We start from the raw sequence: 20,929 nt of genomic DNA, 5'->3' as shown, positions 1-20,929 counted from the left end.
TTGCTGCAAATGGCAGTAGTTCATTCTTTTTATGGCTGAGTAGTATGCCATTGTATATACATGCTACCTCTTCTTTATCCATTCATCAGTCGATGGACATTTAGGTTGCTTCCATGTCTTGGCTATTGTAAATAGTGCTGCTGTGAACATTGGGGTGCATGTATCTTTTCGAATTAGAGTTCTGTCTGGATACATGCCCAGGAGTGGGATTGCTGGGTCACATGGCAATTCTATGTTGTTTTTTGAGGAACCTCCATACTGTTTTCCATAGTGACTATACCAATTTACATTCCCAACAACAGTGTAAGAGCGTTCCCTTTCCTCTACACCCTCTCCATCGTTTATTTGTCGATGTTTTAAATGATGGCCATTCTGACCAGTGTGAGATGCTACCTTATTGTAGTTTTGATTTGCATTTCTCTAATAATTAGCGATGTTGAGAATCTTTTCATGTGCCTCTTGGCCGTCTGTATGTCTCTGACCGTTTTTGACTTTGTATATACTGTTCTCTGTGCCAGAAGTACACTTCTTCCCCTTCCTTGAATGGCTGACTCATAATTCTGGACCTAGCCAAAATGTGATTTCCTCTGGGAAGACTTCCCTGGCTGCTGCTCCCACTAACAGCTGGACTGGCCTTTCACTATAGCTCCATGATATCAGAATCACACACTTCCATCACACCATGCCAAGATTGCTGTGTTCCATGCCCTTCATCCCCCCTAGACGGCAGCTTGCAGGCAGACACCGTGCATTTCATTTCTCTCTCTCCTGTGTCTTGCATAATCCATGGCCCGTGGTCACTCGATCAGTGCTTCTTGCATCTGAAGAAACTAGCCAAGGCCACATGGTCCATAAGTGGCCAAGCTGATCTCCATCAGATCTTCGGCCTCCAGCGCACTCCACTGTCTCTTGTGGAACTTAGAACGTAGGAAGTCAGTTACTGGGTTGACGCATTAATTCTGGAATAATGGAAGATTAGTGAAGCTGGAAAACAATGAGTAGAGTTCACTGAACTTTCAAAAAGTGTTTATTTAGCACTTACTGAGTCCAGGAACAGAGGTAAGAAATATTTTGATGGAAGGTGCAAGAGATCTAAAGGTTGGACTTTGTGTGTCTGTGGCAGATGAAGGAGCATCACCAGGGAATCCCGGAGTCAAGTGGGTACCACCTTAAGAGCAGGCGCTCAGTCAGGTGGTGGCCTGACCTCAGGAATTCGGTAAGCTGAGTAAGGTTAGACTGTTGGTCACCACCAGAAATAGGACTCCTGCACAGCCAGCATACCATTCTCCTTCTCCTGCCCCTCTGTGGGGGATGGAGATGAGCTACCAAAGGAAAAATGTCTAGAAGGCATAGCCAAGTTCCCTCCTGCCTCAGTCACCAGCCAGAGAAAAGAAGCTGGTGTTCCAGGAGGAAACCTTTTGTTAGAGCTCACTGTTTACCAACAGGACCGCCTGGCACAGCTTCAGCTGCTGGTTTCTGGCAAAAGTGGGAAAGGGACAAAAATAAATAGCAGTCTGCCATTGCAAACACCTGAATGGGAAGGGAGGGCAAGGAGGCAGGGGATGGGGGCACCGTCAGCACGATAAGGGCCTAGAGGTCATCAAAAACCCAAGATCTGGAGTCTTGATAGCCTCTAGTTCTGGAAACTGCATCCTCCAGTTCATGGCCCCATGGGACTCCTTCAAGGGCGAACAGGCAGGAAGCAGGAGCCCAGAAGCCAAGATGCAGGGAATACTCTGCCCTGCAAACACCACGAGGTCTTCCTGCCTTCTGCTTGGATGGCCACAAGTGACCTTAGTGGCTGAAAAAGCCATCTCAGGGTTTTGACAGGTGCTGGGAGAGAGCAGGATAATGACAAAGCAGCGTGAGCATGAAACCCAGTCCTGGTTACGAACTGGACTTAGGAAAAGGGATGGATGGCTTCGTAGACAGTGACCGACAAGAGGAAATGTACAAATCAAGAGTTAATGAGAGCCGGCCAGATCTGCAAAATGTCATACCCCTATTTTAACATTCATTTTGATTTCCTCACTCAAGTTTTACTAGGACAACGGGACTCACAATAAAATGGATTTCAGTGGAGAAAATAAACTTCCAGTTACTAAATATGTTGCTTTTGGAAAGTTTGTGTTTATACGATTTTTTTTTCTAAAAAATTAATGATCTCAGGTCAGTTGGGTTACTCAAATTCTGACAAAGAACACAGTATTTCAATTTTTGTGCAAGACAAAGTAATGGAAAACAGCTCTCTTTACGACAACTTTAAAGTCATTAACATTAAAAAATATTTTAGAATTAATTTATGCCTTATCATTGGTTCCGGAGGTTCCGGAGATTGAAACTCACATCTGATGCCAGAATTAGGCTTAGCCTGGCCTTTGGAATCCACTCCTATAGGCTTTCCATCTGTGCTCTCCTCTTACAATGGGTTCAACTCCCCTGAGAGTCAAAACCAAGTCCTAAGCCAATCACTGTAAAGCCTTTTTCTAGGATCTGAGAAAATAAAACATGCTTAATAGAAAATTACAAGAGGGAGTTTAGTTACTAGTTAAATGAGCGTTGAGTTGGATATTTAAACGTCAGGGAAAAAAATGAGGGCCTAGCACTGTTGGACCGGCTTTCATGGTGGCGTCGGTAGTAAGCAAATACGTAGAGTCGTAAGTCTTCTTAAGCGGAAGCTCAATTAAAAAGGCAAACCTTGGAACAGGCTTTGTGGAAGGCCAAGAGCTTTAGATTCTGCCAGTCCAGGAAGGAAGGGATTCCAAAGATAAAGGGCATCCATCGCAAACATCTTGTTTCCAAGTCCCGGGAGCTCTCCATCAGGAAATGAACAGCAATGTGCTGCCTCACATTGAGTGAGAGAGAGCGAGAGAGAGAGAGGGGGAGAGAGAGGGAGAGAATGTCTCTAAAATAACCATTAGCACGAATCCCTAGAATCCAGGTGTTTTGGTTTCCAAAATCTCCGGAGAAAGTCTACGTCCCTCAGATGCTAAATACCTTAAAAGGCTGAGAAGCTAATGTTTCCACTACCCTTTGTTTTGAAATCCTTTCCCCCACCTTTCCATGTAAAACTAAACTTAGTTTCATTCTTTGGTCCAGACTCTGCCGTGATGACTGTTCCTGACGTGCAGGCAAGACAATTTAATTGCCAGGGTAATGCAAGTTCCAGGTTAAGAGCCATGTGATATGAAGGTGTCTGTTTCTTGACACAGTGGTTCTATTGAGCAGGTTTGATGCTGTGGTCTGAGGAATGCCTGGTGGTGACAATGACTAAGTCCTGGCTGTTGCATGCGAACTTCACCTTGATGTTAAACTGGGAGACAGACTCACTCCTGTGTCTGGACTTGCCTTGAGAGCAGCTGGGTGTAGCAGCTGAGAAGTGACTGTTTGGATAATGGAATGAAACTGTTCAGGAACCAAATGATAAAACAGCAGTAATCGTGGTTGTGAGGACTCCATTGAAAACAGGAGAATTATGTCTGAGACAAAGTGCGCCAGAAACAGAGCTAGAAGTCTCTCCTATACGACCTACTGGATACAGGTGCCTGCTCTGGAGTCTGCCTCCCAGGTTGGAATCCCATGTAGTAGCTGTGGCAAGTTACTTAGCCTTTCTGTCTTGGTTCTTAGTAACTGAAACGGAAAGAAATGACAGTGCCTACCTTTTAGGGTTAATTTAGGATTAACCGAGTTAAAGCATGTAAGTGAGTATCGTTCACACCCGGCACGAAGGTCATCAGCAGATAGCCAGAGCTTCACCGTGAACACCTAACTTTTCACATTCCCTAGGCTGCATCATCACACCTGCTCCTAAGGTAATTGTGTGCCACTTTCCAGCTGTGTGACATCGGGCAAGTCACTTGACCTTTCTGTGCTAGGTTTGTTCTTCTGTAAAATTTGATAGGATTGTTGTGAGGATTAAGTGAGTTAATATTTCTGAAGTGCTTAGAACAGTAAGTACTAGATGCTTATTAAATAAACAAGACTGTGCCTGGAATAGCTAAGAGTTGAATATATATTAGCTGTGGTTTTAAACATGGTCACCTTCAAGGAGAACTTGATTCTGGTCTGAGCTCTTAGCTAGAACGAGAACGTGTGAAGTCAGCCAGGGTATAATGGCAAGAGAAAGTGCCTGTGAGTGCATGCCGGAGAGGGGGTGGGGAGAATGATAAAATATCTCTTTGAAGATTATCCATCACTGTGTATAATAATAATCCCCTTCTCAGTGTGGTAGAAGAATAAAATGTAGGCCCAAGGCAATATCAATTAATATTACTTAGAGCCATGTCTTCATCATGATTAAACAATTAATTTTTCTAGCACCATTGTAAAGAATTGGGGACTCACAGTGTAGAATTACTGGACCTTTGAATATGATGGTGGTGCTTCTATAATGTTTCATCTGCTTTGATCCTTAAAATGTTTCCTTTTTTATTTGGTTTTAATGGAGCTCCTGCTGCTGATCAGGAAGCATTTAATGTGAAGTTGTCTTGGACAAAATTGAAGCATATCTTTTGAAATACAAAGCTATGTTTTAAAATGATGAAGAAACCATTGGCCTAGACCAAAGGTAGAACGGCAGTAGACATTGCCCCTCTCTTCTTTGGCTTCATCCCAAGATCTGGAAGGCTGTGAGTCAGGGAAACGTAACCCAGAAGGAGAGGGAGGTGGTGGTAGGATTCTTCCCCTATTGGTAGGTAGCCTAAGCCTTTCATTCCAGGGTTCCATTATTGGGCTTGGCTTTTTCACTTTATAACGCTCTAGAAGTGTCCCAGATGCAGTTTTTCCATTCCTGGTGTGGCCAAACAGGTTTGTCTCATGGGCTTCTAGGCAGCCCTCAACAAGCACAGCACGGGCTCCCGGAGAGCCCTGAAGCCTTGGCTCTGCAGAGCGGGGTGCTGTGATCCATTAGCAATGTCTTTCCGGGGCAGAGGTGATGATGGCCGAGGGGTGGGTGCACATTTGATTTTGACTTTCCTGCCCCAATTCCTATGTTTAACTGAGAGGCAGGATTGCAGAGAAGTTCCAGCTGGGAGGTTGAGGGTTTATTTCTCAAACTCTCTGAGCCTCAATCCTCATCTTTAAAAGGGAGAAAATAATAGTAACAACAATAACAACAACAATATTTCTTAACACATGCCGGGTCTCTTGCTAAGAGCTTTACATATATTAACTCATTTAGTCCTCACAACAACTTATAAGGTAGGGCTATTGTTATCTCTTTCTGCAGATAAAACTGAGACTCAGAATAATGGTCCCGGCTAAGACGGGCATCAGCTCTCCTCTTTTCCGACTACGGCCTCTTCTGTGCGCACATGAAAGCACTCAATACATGTTACCCACTTTGCGCTTTTTTTTTTTTTTTCGGTACGTGGGCCTCTCACTGTTGTGGCCTCAGCGGCCATGGCTCACGGACCTAGCTGCTCCGCGGCATGTGGGATCTTCTCGGACCGGGGCACGAACCCGCGTCCCCTGCCTCAGCAGGCGGACTCTCAACCACTGCGCCACCAGGGAAGCCCACCCCCTTTGCTTTTACTTCTGCGTTATAAGAGCTTCCGGAAAGCACAGGAACCTGTAAAGGAAACGAACAGGAAATGGGTTAGTGAATTCTGCTGCAGTCTTCAGCTGTCATATTCCGTTTGATTCTCATGTCACTTTGAAAAAGGATATTAACACGTAGGTGAAATCCACAAGCAAATCTCTTCAAGCCATATTTCCTAGCTACATAACCTCAAGCAGTTTGCAAAGTACTTATTTGTCGTTATCGCGGTTGATCCTCACAACTGTGTTATAGGCAGAGGCCTTGGTTTTTACTGCAGACCTTCGTCTTATTAGGGACCTTTGTATTTTATTAGAAGATGGCACAGCCAGCATGAGGACTCTTTCTACCGTCCTATACATTTGGTTTCTCAAGCTCAGTGGTTCTCAAAGAGTAGTTCCTGGATCACAGCATCAGTAGCACTTGGGAACTTGTTAGAGATGAAAATTCTCTGGCCTCACCCAGGCCTCCTGAACCAGCAGCTCTGGGGATGGGACCCAGGAACCCACGCTGTGACAAGCCCTCCACACGATTCTCATGCACGCTCAAGTCTGAGGACCACTGCACTATCTGACGCTCTCATAAGAGGAAAAGTTGCAAGCAGTTGAGATAACTAGAGAAACAGATGTCTGCTGTGAAAGGTTTAGACAGATGTCTAGGTACAAGATAGAGCAGTTTTGTTCAGTGCTGCTTTAAAGAGTTTTCAATAAACTTAAGAAATAACATTCTAAGGAAGAGCTCTTCTGTTTTGGGAGACATTTCTGATCACTAGAGAGAGTCAAGCGAATACACCTACGGCCCATCCATGCTCATGGAGTGGGGCGGGAGAAATTCTTATATTGGGTTGATAAAGTTGGAGTTTTTGGAGACCACTGAATAAATTTTTCCCTCCTGAGTTTGGAACCAATTGAGAAATGAGAAAGAGGGGTTAAATAAGAGGTGATCAAACTTCAGTACTAGTAAAGACTGGGCTGGAGAATAAGTGTCTTCCAGATTTTTTTTTTTTCCTCCCCTATCATAAGCTACCCTAAATCAGTGCCTTAAAATAATACCAATCATTTATCTGCTCACGATGTGAGAATTGGCTGGTCTCACCTAGGTGAGTTCCACTCTGGTGTCTCACGTGGTTGCAGTCAAATGATGGCGGGGAGTGCGCGCATTCATTCGAATGTCTGGCACCTGGGCTGGAAAGCCTCCAGGAGCTGCGGCTGGAGCAGCATCTCTCCCCTGCTCCCATATGCTCTCTCCATATGGTGACCTCAGGGTCCCTGGCCTTCTTTCGCGGTGACTGAAAGGTCCCAAAGTGTTCCAAGAGAAACTAACAGGAGCCACGTGGCTTTTTTAACAGCCTCGGAAGCCAGGCTGCGCCACTTCCGCAGCGTTCTATTTACTAAGCAAACTCCTAGCCAGGTTCAAAAGGAAGGGACGTAGACGCCATCTCCGGATGGGAAAAATGCCAGAGAGTTTGCAGATATGTTTTAATACCACCACAGTGTGCCACCACGTGGGTCTGTAACACCTTTTCCCTTCAACGGAACTTCGCTCCAAGTTGCGATCTGAACCCCTTGCAGGGACAAACTCTACCACACGGAGCTTACTAAATGCCTCTCTGTGGACATGCCCGGCTGCACTAGAGAGCATGCTCAGTTGCACTTTCAAATTCACCGATCAGGTAAGTTGCTGCTAAACTGGGGTCGGGGATGGGAGAGGCTAGGAGTGTTACACTGGAAGAATATTTCCACAGGGAGATATGAGGCCAGGGAATGGGGATTAATTACACCTTTAATAGGCAATAGGATGGGATGGAGCACTTTTCATTTTTAAGCTTTTAAGTAGTTATGAATTTCGATACCTAAATGTTGTTTGTATATTCAGGCGCAGAATAACTTAACATCTCTGGCAATTTCCCAAAGGGAATCTGGACATTTTGTTTTAAATATGTGTCCAAATGCTCACTGACTCATTTCTTCTTCCCTTCAAGGTGGCTTTAAAAAAGAATAACAGTTTTATTGAGGGATAATTCACATACCGTGCAATTCACCCATTTAAAGTATATAATTCAATGGTTTTTAATATAGGGACAGATATGTGCAACCATCACCACAGTTAATTTTAGAGCATTTCATCACCTTCAAAAGAAATCCTGTACACTTTAGCCATCACCTCTTTGTCCTTCCAGCTTATCCAGCCCTAAGCAACCACCAATCTACTTTCTGTCTTTATAGATTAGGACATGTCATCTAAATGGAATCACATAATATGTAGCCTTTGTGTCTGGCTCCTTTCACTTAGCGTAATGTTTTCAAAGTTTGTCCATGTTATAGCATGTATCAGTACTTCATTCTTTTTTTTTTTTTTTTTTTTTTTGGCGGTACGCGGGCCTCTCACCGTTGTGGCCTCTCCCGTTGCGGAGCACAGGCTCCGGACGCGCAGGCTCAGCGGCCATGGCTCACGGGCCCAGCCGCTCCGCGGCATGTGGGATCTTCCCGGACCGGGGCACGAACCCGTGTCCCCTGCATCGGCAGGCGGACTCTCAAAGTACTTCATTCTTGAATGAATTCTTGAACATGAATAATGTTCCTTTGTATAGATGGCAAACCACATTTTGTTTATTTATTTATCATTTGATGGACATCTGGGATGTTTCCACCATTTGACTGTAAACATTTGTGAACATGTTTATATGTGGACATATGTTTTCTTTCTTTTAGGTATATACCTAGGAGTGGAACTGCTGGGTCTTGTGGTCACTCTATGTTTAACCATTTGAAGAACTATCCAACTGTCTCCCAAAGTGGCTGCATCATTTTGCTCCCACTAGCAGTGTATGAGGATTCTGGTTTCTCTAGATTCTTGTCAATACTTATTGTTATCTGACTTTCTAATTCTAGCCATTCTAGTGGCTGTGAAGTGATATATCATTGTAGGTTTGATTTGCACTTCCCTAATGACTAATAATGTCAAACATCTTCATATGCTTACTGGCTATTTGTCTATCTATCTTCTTTGGAGAAATGTTTATTCAGTTCATTTTCCAATGAGTTATCTATCTTTTTATTATTGAGTTGTATGAGCTCTTTATATATAGATACATGTTCCTTATGAGATATTTGATTTGCAAATATTTCTTTCCCATTCTTTTCACTTTCTTGATAATGTCCTTTGAAGCACAAAAATTTTAATTTGATGAAGTCTAATTTATCTATTTTTTCTTTTATTGTTCATGCTTTCAGTATCATATCTATAAATCCATTGTCAAATCTGAGGTCATAAAGATTTATCCCAATATCTCCTTCTAAGAGTTTTACAGTTTAGCTCTTATATTTAGGTCTTTGATGCATTTTGAATTAATTTTGTATATGATGTGAGGTAAGGGTGTCATTTTAGTCCAAGTCTGAAGGCCTGAAAACCAGGGGAGCTGATGGCATAAATTCTAGTCCAAGGGCAGGAAAAGACGAGTGTCGCAGCTCAAGCAGGCAAGCAGGAAGAAGAACAGATGAATTCTTCCTTTCTCTGCCTTTTGTTTTAGTTAGACCCTCAATGGATTGGATGATGCCCACCCACATCGGGGAGGGCAATCTACTGAGTCCACCAATTCAAATGCTAATCTAATTCGGAAACAACCTCATAGGTACACCCCCAAATAATATTTAATCTGGGCACCCCACGGCACAATTTAACACACAAAATAACCATAACATGAGTTCCCTTTTTTTCTCTTTTTTTGGAAGTTTGTGAAGAATTGATATTAATTATTCTTGAATGTTTGATAGCATGCAGCAGTGAAATCATCTGGGCCTGGGATTTTCTTTGTGGGTAGTTATTTTTTTAAATTACTACTTCAATTTCTTTACTTGTTATAGATCTATTCAGACTGTCTATTTCTTCCTGGGTCAGCTTCGGTAGTTTGTATCTTTCTAAGAATTTGTCCATTTTATCTGAGTAATCTGATGTACTAGCATACAATTGCTTATAGTATTTTTTTTTTGAATTGAAGTATAGTTGATTTACAATGTTGTGCTAGTTTCAGGTGTACAGCAAAGTGATTCAATTATCACTTTTCAGGCTCATTTCCCTTATAGGTTATTACAAGATATTGAATATAGTTCCCTGTGCTATACAGTAGATTCTTGTTGTTTATCTATTTTATATGTAGTAGTGTTGTATATCCATTAATCTCAAATTCCTAATTTAACCCTCCCTCATAGTATTTTTTTTATAATTCTTTTTTTTTCAGTAAGATTGGTAATAATGTTCCCTTTCTTATTTCTGATTCTAGTCATTTGAGTCTTTCTCTCTTTTTCTTGGTCAATCTAGCTAAAGGTTGGTCAGTTTTATTGATGTTTTCAAAGAAACAGCTTTTTGGTTTTATTGATTTTCTCTATTGTTTTTGTATTCTCTATTTCATTGAGTTTCATTATAATCTTTATTATTTCCTTCCTTCTTCTTGATTTCTTGATTATTACTATCTCCTCAAAGGGACATTGGTAATCCACATTTTTAGTGAAAACACAAGAAAATCATTTTTATCATAGTATTATCTTCTTTCCACTCCTGTTTCTTTTCTTATACTGTTAATTTTATTATGGCACTGCAGTCACCCAAGCTGGAAACTGGAACCTTTATTTATTCTTTTTTCTCCTCATGCCTCACATTCAATTGGTCATTGAATCCTATCAGGCCAACTTTAGAAATGTCTCTCAACTACATCCACTCCTCTTTGTTTCTACTCTTTCTCACTAAAATTCACTGCCCACTGTTGTCTAGGTTACCTGATAGTGGGTAACTCAGGCCCACCCCTGATATTTGCAGGTCCCAAAGAAGAATTAAAATGGAGGTTTCCATCCCATTGCCCAACCTCTTCTTTTCCCACCCCATAGCTGTGTCTCACTATAAAGGGCCTCACATACATGCAGACATCCCAACTCACACAACCAAGTTCTTTCCCATAGTCCCAACAAACAGCCACCCCTTGGGCTTAGAGGATAGACCTATGAAGGCCTGCACAATTTACAAACCCTCACAGCAGGCTTGGGATTCTTTGAGCAGGGAGTTTCAGTTCCCGAGCACTCAGATTGTGATCTAGAAGTGGGGAAGAACACAGGCTGTGTGGACACATCACACTGGTCCTGTGGACTCCTTGCCTTGTGGAAATTGATGTGTCTGTAGGGGGGCCAGACCTGGGTCTCCTAAAGGGCAGGTTCCAGTGGAGGGTGTCTCAGTTCAAGTGGTACTATGCCACTACCCTGCATAAAATTCTCAAGTCCTATCCTGTGGCCCGCTGAATTGTGTCTAACCTCCTTAACTTAGTACACAAGGCCTACCAAAACCTAATTTCGGCCTATTTTCCCATCTTTTCTCATTCTTCCATGAACTCAGCTCCTCCGAAACCTCTAGGGAGAATTAATTGCTTTCTCATGCTTTGATGACCCTCAGCCTTACTCTTAAACATACTTCCATTAAAGCACGTAAAACATTGCATTATTTCTATTTGTTTGAATATCTGTCTTCCCTATAAACTAGAAAGCTCCCTGAGGTGTATTTGTGGTCTTTTGTCTGCACAGGAGCCATTCTTTATTCAAGGAATAGCACCTCCTTTGTTTTAGGAAACTGCTCCTCCCTCTCTCCCCTTGCAGACCCCTCTGTTGTAATATGAGATTTAAATAGTAGCTGATGTCCAGACTCATCAAATTGTACGTATTAAATTGTATATCAATTATACTTTAATAAATCTTTTTTTTTAATAAGGCTGCTGGCTCTGCCCCTGTAGCCAGTGTCTGGCAGCATGTGACCTATGCTGGACCAATCAAGTTCTTTCCTAGGACGTTTTTACATGCAACTGTATGGAAAAACTTTTTCCTCTTGGGTGGTGAATTAAGGAAAGTGGAACCCGGAGCTCTTGATTGTTATGGGGTCAGTTTCATGGGGAGTTGCCAAACAGAAATCAAGCTTAGAGACGGGAAGAAACATCTGGAAAGCACTCAAGTCTGTAGTTCATGTCATCCTGGTCATCTCTGTGGTTTGGCTATGTGAGTCAATGAACACCCCTTTTTGCTTCAGCTAATTCAAGTTTGGTTTTTATGATTTGCAACCCAAAAAATTCAGTAAGGTTTTCCTCCAAGGTGGAGGCCAGGGTTTCTTCATTTTTTGTCTCCCAAAGTCTAGCATAGACCTTGGCACAGAGTAGGCATTCAGGACATTTATTTATTGCTTTAAAGCAAAACACAAATTGGCTGAATTAATTTATTGAGAACTGTGCTGGTCAGTCTAAAATGAAAAGAAAGCATCCAGTGTTACTTAAGTATATTGGGAGAACAAGAGCTTGATGATTTGTATAATTAAATGTGGGGGAAAGAAGCAGTGAGAAGTAAAAACAGTCCCAGAAAAAGAATAAATCTGCTGCCAACTTGGCTAAGTGAACTATAGCAAGCTAGAAATATTTGTTTCCCTTCGCTCTTCTCCAATAGTTTTCCAACTAAAACTTCCTTTTGTAAAATATAAAACTTCCTTTTATAAAGTAATATATTTATGATTTTGCTTATGAGACATGGAAGCTGGAAGGTTTAACTTCCCTCCCTGAGCCCCGTTGTCTCTCACCATCCCATTTGGGCTTTAGGAGGGCAGCCAAAGAGGATGAAGTAAGGTTGGATAACTGGGATGACCTTTACCAACTCACAAGTGCAATTACTTATTCCCAAACAAGAATAGACCCTTCATTGTACCTCCCCTCAGGCATTCAGTAAAAGGAAGCCTGGCTATAAAAGTGGCAGAAAAGTGCAACCACATCTTCACCAAACAGGTCTGGCTGGTTTAGGACCATGTGTTTTGCCAGCTTAAGTGGCTGTACCAACAATAAGATCCTGAAGAGTCCACCCATTGTGAAAACCAAGGGCCATTTATTCCTGGAGCTGGATGGAACCTCAGAGGTCTTCTGGTTCAACCACCATCTGCTGTCTGATCATCTCCATACTGTCCTTGAATTAATTTCCAGTTCCTTCTTGAACCCGCTTATGAAGAGCGACCCAGGTCTCCAGACAGCCATTTCATCTATGAACTGTTAGAAAATTCTTTGTTTTACTGGGATGAAAGCTGTTTTCAGAAATTTCCTGCCATTGATTCAAATGGCCTTGCTTAAGTTCTTGGAGGGAATTCCCTGGCGGTCCAGTGGCGAACTTTCACTGCTGAGGGCCTGGGTTCAATCGCTGATCAGGAACCAAGATTCTGTCAAGCCGTGAGGCGTAGCCAAAAACAAAAAGTTCTTAGAAAATAAATCCAGTCTCTCTTCCAAATTAATCACTCCTCCAGGCCTTTAGATATTTGAGACAGCTACCACATATTTTTAGGCAAGACATCCCAAGGATGTCCTTTAGCAGTCCTTCATAGGACACTAGGGTTTTAATCTTCTCTGGGCAGGCCCTGGGGCAGCAATTGGGTGCAAAGGACATGCAGCCAGTTAGGGCCAAGTCACAATTCTTGCGCCTCAACTCACCTTGTGTGTGTGTGACTTGTGCACATTATTTTAACCTTCATTGACTTCAGGTTTATCATTGCTAAAAGAAAGATATAACCTTCTGAACTTCATTTTATTCATAAAATGGAAACAATAATAGCTATATTATGGGTTGTCTTGAAGATTATGTGAGATATTATATTATAAAATGGTTAGCACAATGCCCAGAACACACAAACTACATTATTGTTGCTGTTATTATTATATTATTTTAAAAATATTATCTATAATGTATTAGCCAACTCAGGCTGCCATAACAAAATACCATAGACTGGGTGGCTTCAACAACAGAAATTTATTTTTCATGGTTCTGAAGGTGGGATGTCCAAGATCAAGGTGCCAGAAAGGTAGGTTTGATTCTGAAGCTTCTTCTCTTGGCTTATAGGGAGCTACCATGTATCTTTCTGGGCGCTCAGTGACCACTTAAATGTGCACACATGGAGAGAGAGAGAGAGAGTGAGCAAGAGAGAAAGAGAGCTATTGGGTTTCTCTTATTATGAGGACACTAATCTTATCTGATTAGGGCCTCACCCTCATGACTTCATTTACCCTTAATTACCTCCTAAGGGCCCTATTTCCACATACAATCACATTGGAGGTTAGAGCTTCAACATATGAATTTTGGGAGTACACAAGTCAGTCCATAGCATATGATATTATATTATACTTCCAACATTTAAAAGAAAAGTATGCATCCAGCTAAGGGGTCAGCATCTATAAAGGCTCTCAAATGAAATATTGAATACAGTCCTATGTGGCTGAGACAGAGAATACAGGAGAAAGATAAAATTGAGAAGCAAGCAGGGGTAAGACTGTGATGGGACCAGTAGTTCATGCTAAGGAGTTTGCATTTTTTCTAAGGGCAATGAGAAGACTTTGAAGGGTTGTAAGTCGGAATATGACCTAGTGTATTTTGTGCGTTATTGGGATCATTCTGTCTGTGTGCAGAAAATGGATTGAAGGGGATTTAATCCTGAGAAACCTAACAAGCGCATATTAAAGGGTTGTCCTCAGGGTGGTGGGAAGAAGAAAGAAATATTAACAATCTGGGCACAAATCCCAAGGATGGTTTTGAACTCAAACCTTAATGTTTTGGTTTTTTTTTTTTGCGATATGTGGGCCTCTCACTGTTGTGGCCTCTCCCGTTGCGGAGCACAGGCTCCAGATGCACAGGCTCAGCGGCCATGGCTCACAGGCCCAGCCGCTCCACGGCATGTGGGATCTTCCCGGACCGGGGCACAAACCCATGTCCCCTGCATCGGCAGGCGGACTCTCAACAACTGCGCCACCAGGGAAGCCCACCTTAATGGTTTTTGAGCTTCTCTCGTGGCGCAGTGGTTAAGAATCCTCCTGCCAATGCAGGGGACACGGGTTCAAGCCCTGGTCCGGGAAGATCCCACATGCCACGGAGCAACTAAGCCCGTGCGCCACAACTGCTGAGCCTGTGTGCCTAGAGCCTGTGCTCCACAACAAGAGAAGCCACCGCAATGAGAAGCCCGTGCACCGCAACGAAGAGTAGTCCCCGTGAACAGCAGCTAAAGAAAGCCCACGCACAGCTACGAGGACCCAAGGCAGCCAAAAAATAAATTAAAAAAAAAAAAACACGAAAAAACCTTAATGGTTTTTATTCAGCCTTTCTAATGACTAGTAGCAGCCCCCGCCCTCCCCGCCTATCACCCTCCTCCCACTGCCTTTCTATAATCTCCAGTTTTCTCTGATGGCTGTGGAAGAGTGAGTTTTGGGTGCTGTTACTAATTAGCATAGTGTAAGATAAGCAGCAATTTGGTTGGAACATTTTAATAATAGTTATTTTCTCTTTTGCCTATATTTAAAAGTTCTAATTTAATGAATAAATTATCTTCAGAGATCTAAGTTATTTCTAGTTTTGTTGTTCCATCTGATATGTTAATTTCAACAACAGATTTATTTTAATAATGGAAGAAGAAACTTAAAAAAAAAAGCAACTTCTACCTTGAAGTCTAAACTGACTTGTATGTGAATACCCTAGGAAGTTTGGTGAAGAGGTCTTTGCACAGAAGGGTTTGGATGATGAACTTTGCAGGGCAATTTCCTATCCAAAGATGAGGCATTCCCAAATCAGAGTTGTCTGAAGTTCTTTTGAATAATTTTTTAAGCCACTCGGGCTGAGATTGCTTTTCCTTTGAATGAAAGCCAGGAGGCAGAACAGAAATAGCAGCGAACCTGAGACTCCCAGACTGGGTCCTTGGCTTCATCATTAACTGCCTATGTGATGTGACATATGCCCATAGCTCTTCTGGATCTCAATTATTCTAGGAAAACAAGAGAGAAAGACTAGTTCATTTCTAAAGCCTTTACGATGTGCCTCTTATGTCAGGCTCTGCTCAAGGAATGTGGGAGTGGATAAAATATATATGATCCCTGATCCCACTGAGCATTTATTCTTATGGAGGAACATAATTTCTAAAACGAGCATATTAATGAACAAATAGTATGCATCCAGATGGGGTAAATGTTTAAGAAAACGAAATGGGATAGTGATATACAGAGATATATGTGTTTGCTAGGAGCAACTATTTATATAGGGTGAGCAGTCAGGCAAACTTGTCTGATGAGGTTCCTTCTTTGCTGAGACTTGAGTGGTGAGAAACAGTTATCTACACAAAGACCTAGGGTAAGAGCATTCCAGACAGAAGAAGAGCTGGAGCAAGGCCCTGAAGAGTGAGGAGCTTGGTGTATTCCAGGGATAAGGAGATGAGCGTGGCTGGGGCCCAGTGAATGCAATGAAGTCTGAAAGGTGAATGGTGGCCAGATCCTGTAAGGTCTGTTTGGCTGTGGAAGGGGTTTGGATTTTATTCAAGTAGTCATGAACAGTTCTGACCCATGGACAGTTTTGGGTAAGGGCGTGATGTGGTCTATTTCTGTCTTGTTTTGTTTTTAAACATTTGTCAGGGGGCCGTGTGGAGATGGGCTGAGTGAGAAAGAAGGCAAGACACCAAGTAAGCACCTGCTGCGGTAATCCAGCTGAGTGATCGTTGCCGTGGGCGGGGGTTAGAGAGCTGGAGTCAGGAGCGCTTGCTAAGGAGTGGCTGTTTATGCCTCCGTGACCTACTGGTCTATTAAGATTCCATCATTCTCCGCTACTAGCTGAGTTCCCCTCTCTCCCCTCCCACATCTATGAGATGGCTGTTTGGGGTGAGAAGAGTGGTTCGTGGTTATGAGACTGATTCAGGTTGGCTGCAGAGAGATCAGAGTGACCTTGCATCCACAAGCATGATGCTTTGTCTCAAAGAGTCAATGGAACATTCGATGGGAGAAATATCTCTGAAGGAAAAATAAAAGTAGAGAGTAGCTAGGGGCATTGAGACAAACCTGAACCCTCTGACAAAGCAAAGACTCCTTTCTGCTTTCTTTCCCTTTCAAATTTATTCGCAAGAACTTGGGACATTCAATTTGGCTGTAGCGGAGACAGCTGTTTTAAACAGAATCGAATCCAATTTCCATGACATTTTGCACGCATGCAGATTTTGGCATTCAAATGATTCGTGAGTACAATTAATAAATGGCAGTATTATTTTGGAACATTTAGAGCATTATGTTTTCAGGAAGTGCAGCCTACCTAACTTTTTTTTTTTAATTCTTATTGGGGTGTAGTGGCTTCACAATGTTGTGTTAGTTTCTGCTGTACAGCAGAAAGTGAATCAGCTGTATGTATACATATATCCCCTCATTTTTGAATTTCCTTCTCATTTAGGTCACCAGAGAGCATTAAGTAGAGTTCCCTGTGCTATACAGTAGGTTCTCATTAGTTATCTGTTTTATACATATTAGTGTATATATGTCAATCCCAATTCCCAATTCCCCCCTTGGTGTCCATACATTGGTTCTCTACATCTGTGTCTCTATTTCTGCCTTACAAACAGGTTCATCGTACCGTCTTTCTAGAGTCCACATATACACATTAATATACAATATTTGTTTTTCTCTTTCTGACTTACTTCACTCTGTATGACAGTCTCTAGGTTCATCCACATCTCTACAAATGACCCAATCTCATTCCTTCTTATGGAAGCCTACCTAACTTTTAAAAACTTCTATTCTGCCTTCACTTTAATATAGTCATGTCACTGTAGTTTGGGGCTACATAGCCCTACAGCATAATTATATTCCCTATCAGTCTGAATAGGAGGCAATAATTCTCTTTTTGCCATGACCCAAATGATGAGATATGTCCATTTTTAAAGAACTAGCATACCAAGTCCAAGATCCTAAAATGCCATAATTCATTCTCCATCTGCTGAGAATGTTGTTGGTATCTTTGGGACCCGGCTTTGTCAATAATTTTGTTGCACAAGTGACTCCACCTAGGATGTCTGGGAGGGCTAGAGATTGGGTCCATTCGTCCAGCAGATATTGGAGCCCCTTACTCCATGCAAGGTACTCCATGCTGGACACTGCGGGGGGATCGCAAGACATGACATCTCTGCCCTCCATCTAGCTAACTATCCACTCGGGAAAGTTGTGCAGAAAAGATTAAATAACAGCATATTAAATAATAATATAGGACATCTCAGACTAGAGGGATATGATCTGATGATCGATAATGGTTATAACTGTGCTTCTCAAACCGTTATATGCACACAAATCTCTTAGGTATCTTGTTAAATGCACGTTCTGATTCTGTAGGTTGGGGGCGATGGGAATAAGTTCCCACTTAATGCCAAGGCTGAAGCCTCATGACCAAATTTTGAGTAGCCAGGATTTATATTTAAGATCCCCAAACTGTACGCCGAGGCACCCCAGGGTGCTGCAGTGAATTTGCAGAGGCACCATTGGATTTTTTATGAAAAAAATTAAAAACACAGTAATGCTCATCATATGAGTTACTAGTAGTTCATTGTTTCGACATTAGATCATGCTACATTCCTCTGATCTTATATCTCGGCAAAGCTGGACCCTCACCGTAACTGTACTGTGATAAAAAATGTAAGTACAGCACAAAAATCCACGTGAAACAGGCAAAGAGAGCAGTGGTGTCTGATCTGATTTCAAGGTTTGAGAAGTTGTACAGTGCCCAATAGGCACGTATATACAGTGGTAAGTAATTATGGTTATGTAAGAGTAAAATTTCAAAGAGCAATTTTCTCTCAGTTTGTATGCACTATTTCTTTCAAACAGCTGCTAAGTTGTTAGGACGTGATTTTTTGGATATAACTACTAAATAATGAAGACTATTAGGTATTTCTTTTGACCAAGGAACACCACACAAAAAAATTGGGAGACACAAGATGCCGTGAACAGGGAAAGTTTGGAAGTCTCTGGGTTAGCTAATAAGTACTATGAGTTCAGAGACGTTTGGGTGGTCATGAAGGTCACGTGGAGGTCGTAGCACCTGGGTCAGGTCTGCAGGAGGAACAGCATGGCTGCACTTCCCAGATTTTATGAAATGCATGAACGGGTGCTTAGATTTCCATATTAATTCAAACCCTCCACTCCCCTACTTTCTTTGGTGCCTCTTTGAATGCACACAGGTTTCAACTCAGAACCCCCCTTGTGTAGGGAAGTACCACTCCCTGAGTAGCCAATGGCCTCAAATCAGATTTTTCCTCCAATATCCTCCAAACACTTGTTCTAATCTGGAGAGTGGTTTGGTGTATTGGGCTATGTGTTTGTCCTTCTTTATGTATATGTCACCTGGCATCCTTCTGAGTGTCTGCAAACCACAATATGTGTCTGTGATTAAAATTTTTCAAAGAACCAGAATTTTATTTTCATTGTTTTAGAGACATTAGTTAGTTCTTAAATGGACTCATTTTAATTGTCTCTTTTTAAATTGATTTCTGTTTTTTATCAGTATTTCCACAGAATAAATGTATCTATTTCTAAAAGTACTTGAACATAAACATGTTAATAAAGTTTGAGGTCAATTTCACTAATCATTTTATTCCTCAACCCAAATGGTGTTGAGTTCAGAGCAATAGGCAACAGGGAGCTGGTAACAAAACAGTTGTGAAGTAGAACATAAAGTGCTGTTTAGGATGGATTGGAAGGAGGACTGACCAGGGAGAGGCTGGCGGTGAAGCTCTAGGGTGAGGTGACAGTGGCAGTAGAAAAGAAAAGAAAGCGATGGCTACAAAAGATACGAGAAGGGAGTCTCGTGCCTGATTGTATTAATATACGAAGTGAGCCAGAAGGAGGAGGTAGAGATCACGCTGCGGATCCTGGAGGTCTGGGTGACTGGGAGAATGATGGAAAAATACAGAAAAGTCCAAAGAGAGGAAGCCATCTTGGAAGGAAGAGGAGAGTTTGGCTTGACACTGGGTTTCAGGAGATGGTATGCAGTTAAATATGCCACTGCAGTTAGAGCTGGAGGTTGGAAGACAGGTGGCAGAGATTTGGTCAGGTAAGACGCGAAGGACTGAGAATGAGGAAAAGAGTGGGAGTGTAAGGTGGGTCATGGCTAGATCTTGGGAAGCATCTAATATGATTGGGCAGCAGGGCAAAGTGGAGCCAATGAATGACACAAAGAAGGACAGTCAGAAGGCTGGAAAGAAAGCACCATAATAAGGCTCTTGAAGGAGGAATGAAAAGTTTTATTTATTGAGTGCCTCACAGGTGTAAACTATGTTTTTCACATGTTGTTACATGGAATACCCACAACAAATTTTGAGATGGATATTATCATCCTCATTTTACAGGTTAGGAAATCGAAGGTCAGAGACACTGTGTAACCTGGCCAAGGTCATTCCGTTAGTAAGTGGAAGGATTTGAATCCAACTCTTAGTTTGAACCCAAAGTACTTGCTCTTCCCCTAACCCTTTCCAGAATGAAAAGGAAGATGATTAAAAGATTAATGTGACCTGTTAGAGCAAAGAGTCTAAATCTTTGGTCCTTAAGGGCTCCCCTGAATAAACTTCAGGAAGTTTATTAATCTCTCAAGTTACATGCAAAATTTTGTTGTAAAAAAATACATTTTGGGGGCTTCCCTGGTGGTGCAGTGGTTAAGAATCCACCAGCCAATGCAGGGGACACGGGTTAGAGCCCTGGTTCAGGAAGATCCCACATGCCGCGAAGCAACTAAGCCCATGCTCCACAACTACTGAGGCTGCACTCTAGAGCCTGCAAGCCACAACTACTGAGCTGGCGAGCCACAACTACTGAAGCCCACGTGCCTACAGCCTGTGCTCCGACAAGAGAAACGACCGCAATGAGAAGCCTGCGCACCGCAACGAAGACCCAACGCAGCCATAAATAAATAAATAAATAAATTTAAAAATAAAATAAAAGGAATAAACATTTTAAAAATTACATTTTTTTGTCCTGATAAGATGGTCTATACTTCCACCAGATTTCCAAAGGGTATTGAATGCTCCCCAAAATGGAAGAACAGCTGTTCTAGACAGATGTTTTAGTAGAGCAGTGAATTTTAGGGAGTTATGGACTAAACAGGTAGTGAGGAAGACAAAAGCAGTATGTGACATATTCAAGAAATTTGCCTCCAAAAGAAAAAAGTGCTATGGTAGTTTGAAGAGGCAAAAAAAGCAATTGAAAGTTTTTTTTTTTTTTTACAGATTGGGAAGCTACGAGCCCTTTTGGCAACAGAAGGGAAGGGTCCAGTGAGGAGACATTGTTGACTTGGGGTGGGAGGGGACAGGTACCAACAGAGGAGGAAGTTCGCCAGGGACAGCGGAGGGGGTTGGCCTTCTCTCCTGGGGATGCTGGTGGGCTTCACACCTCCACTAAGCAATGCTGTCATTCCATTAGCTGGTTCAACGATTTTCCAGAACAGTCTCTTCCAGAAGTAGTCGGGGAAAAAAAAGGGAGAAAGAAAGGAAGAATGGGAAAAAGAGAAGGAAGAAGGTAAGATGGGAAGAAGGAAAAAGGGAGTGAGGGAGGGAGAAAAC

The sequence above is a fragment of the Pseudorca crassidens genome, chromosome 4 (genome assembly GCF_039906515.1).
Source record: "Pseudorca crassidens isolate mPseCra1 chromosome 4, mPseCra1.hap1, whole genome shotgun sequence".
NCBI lineage: Eukaryota > Metazoa > Chordata > Mammalia > Artiodactyla > Delphinidae > Pseudorca > Pseudorca crassidens.
This window is presented reverse-complemented; position numbering follows the sequence as displayed.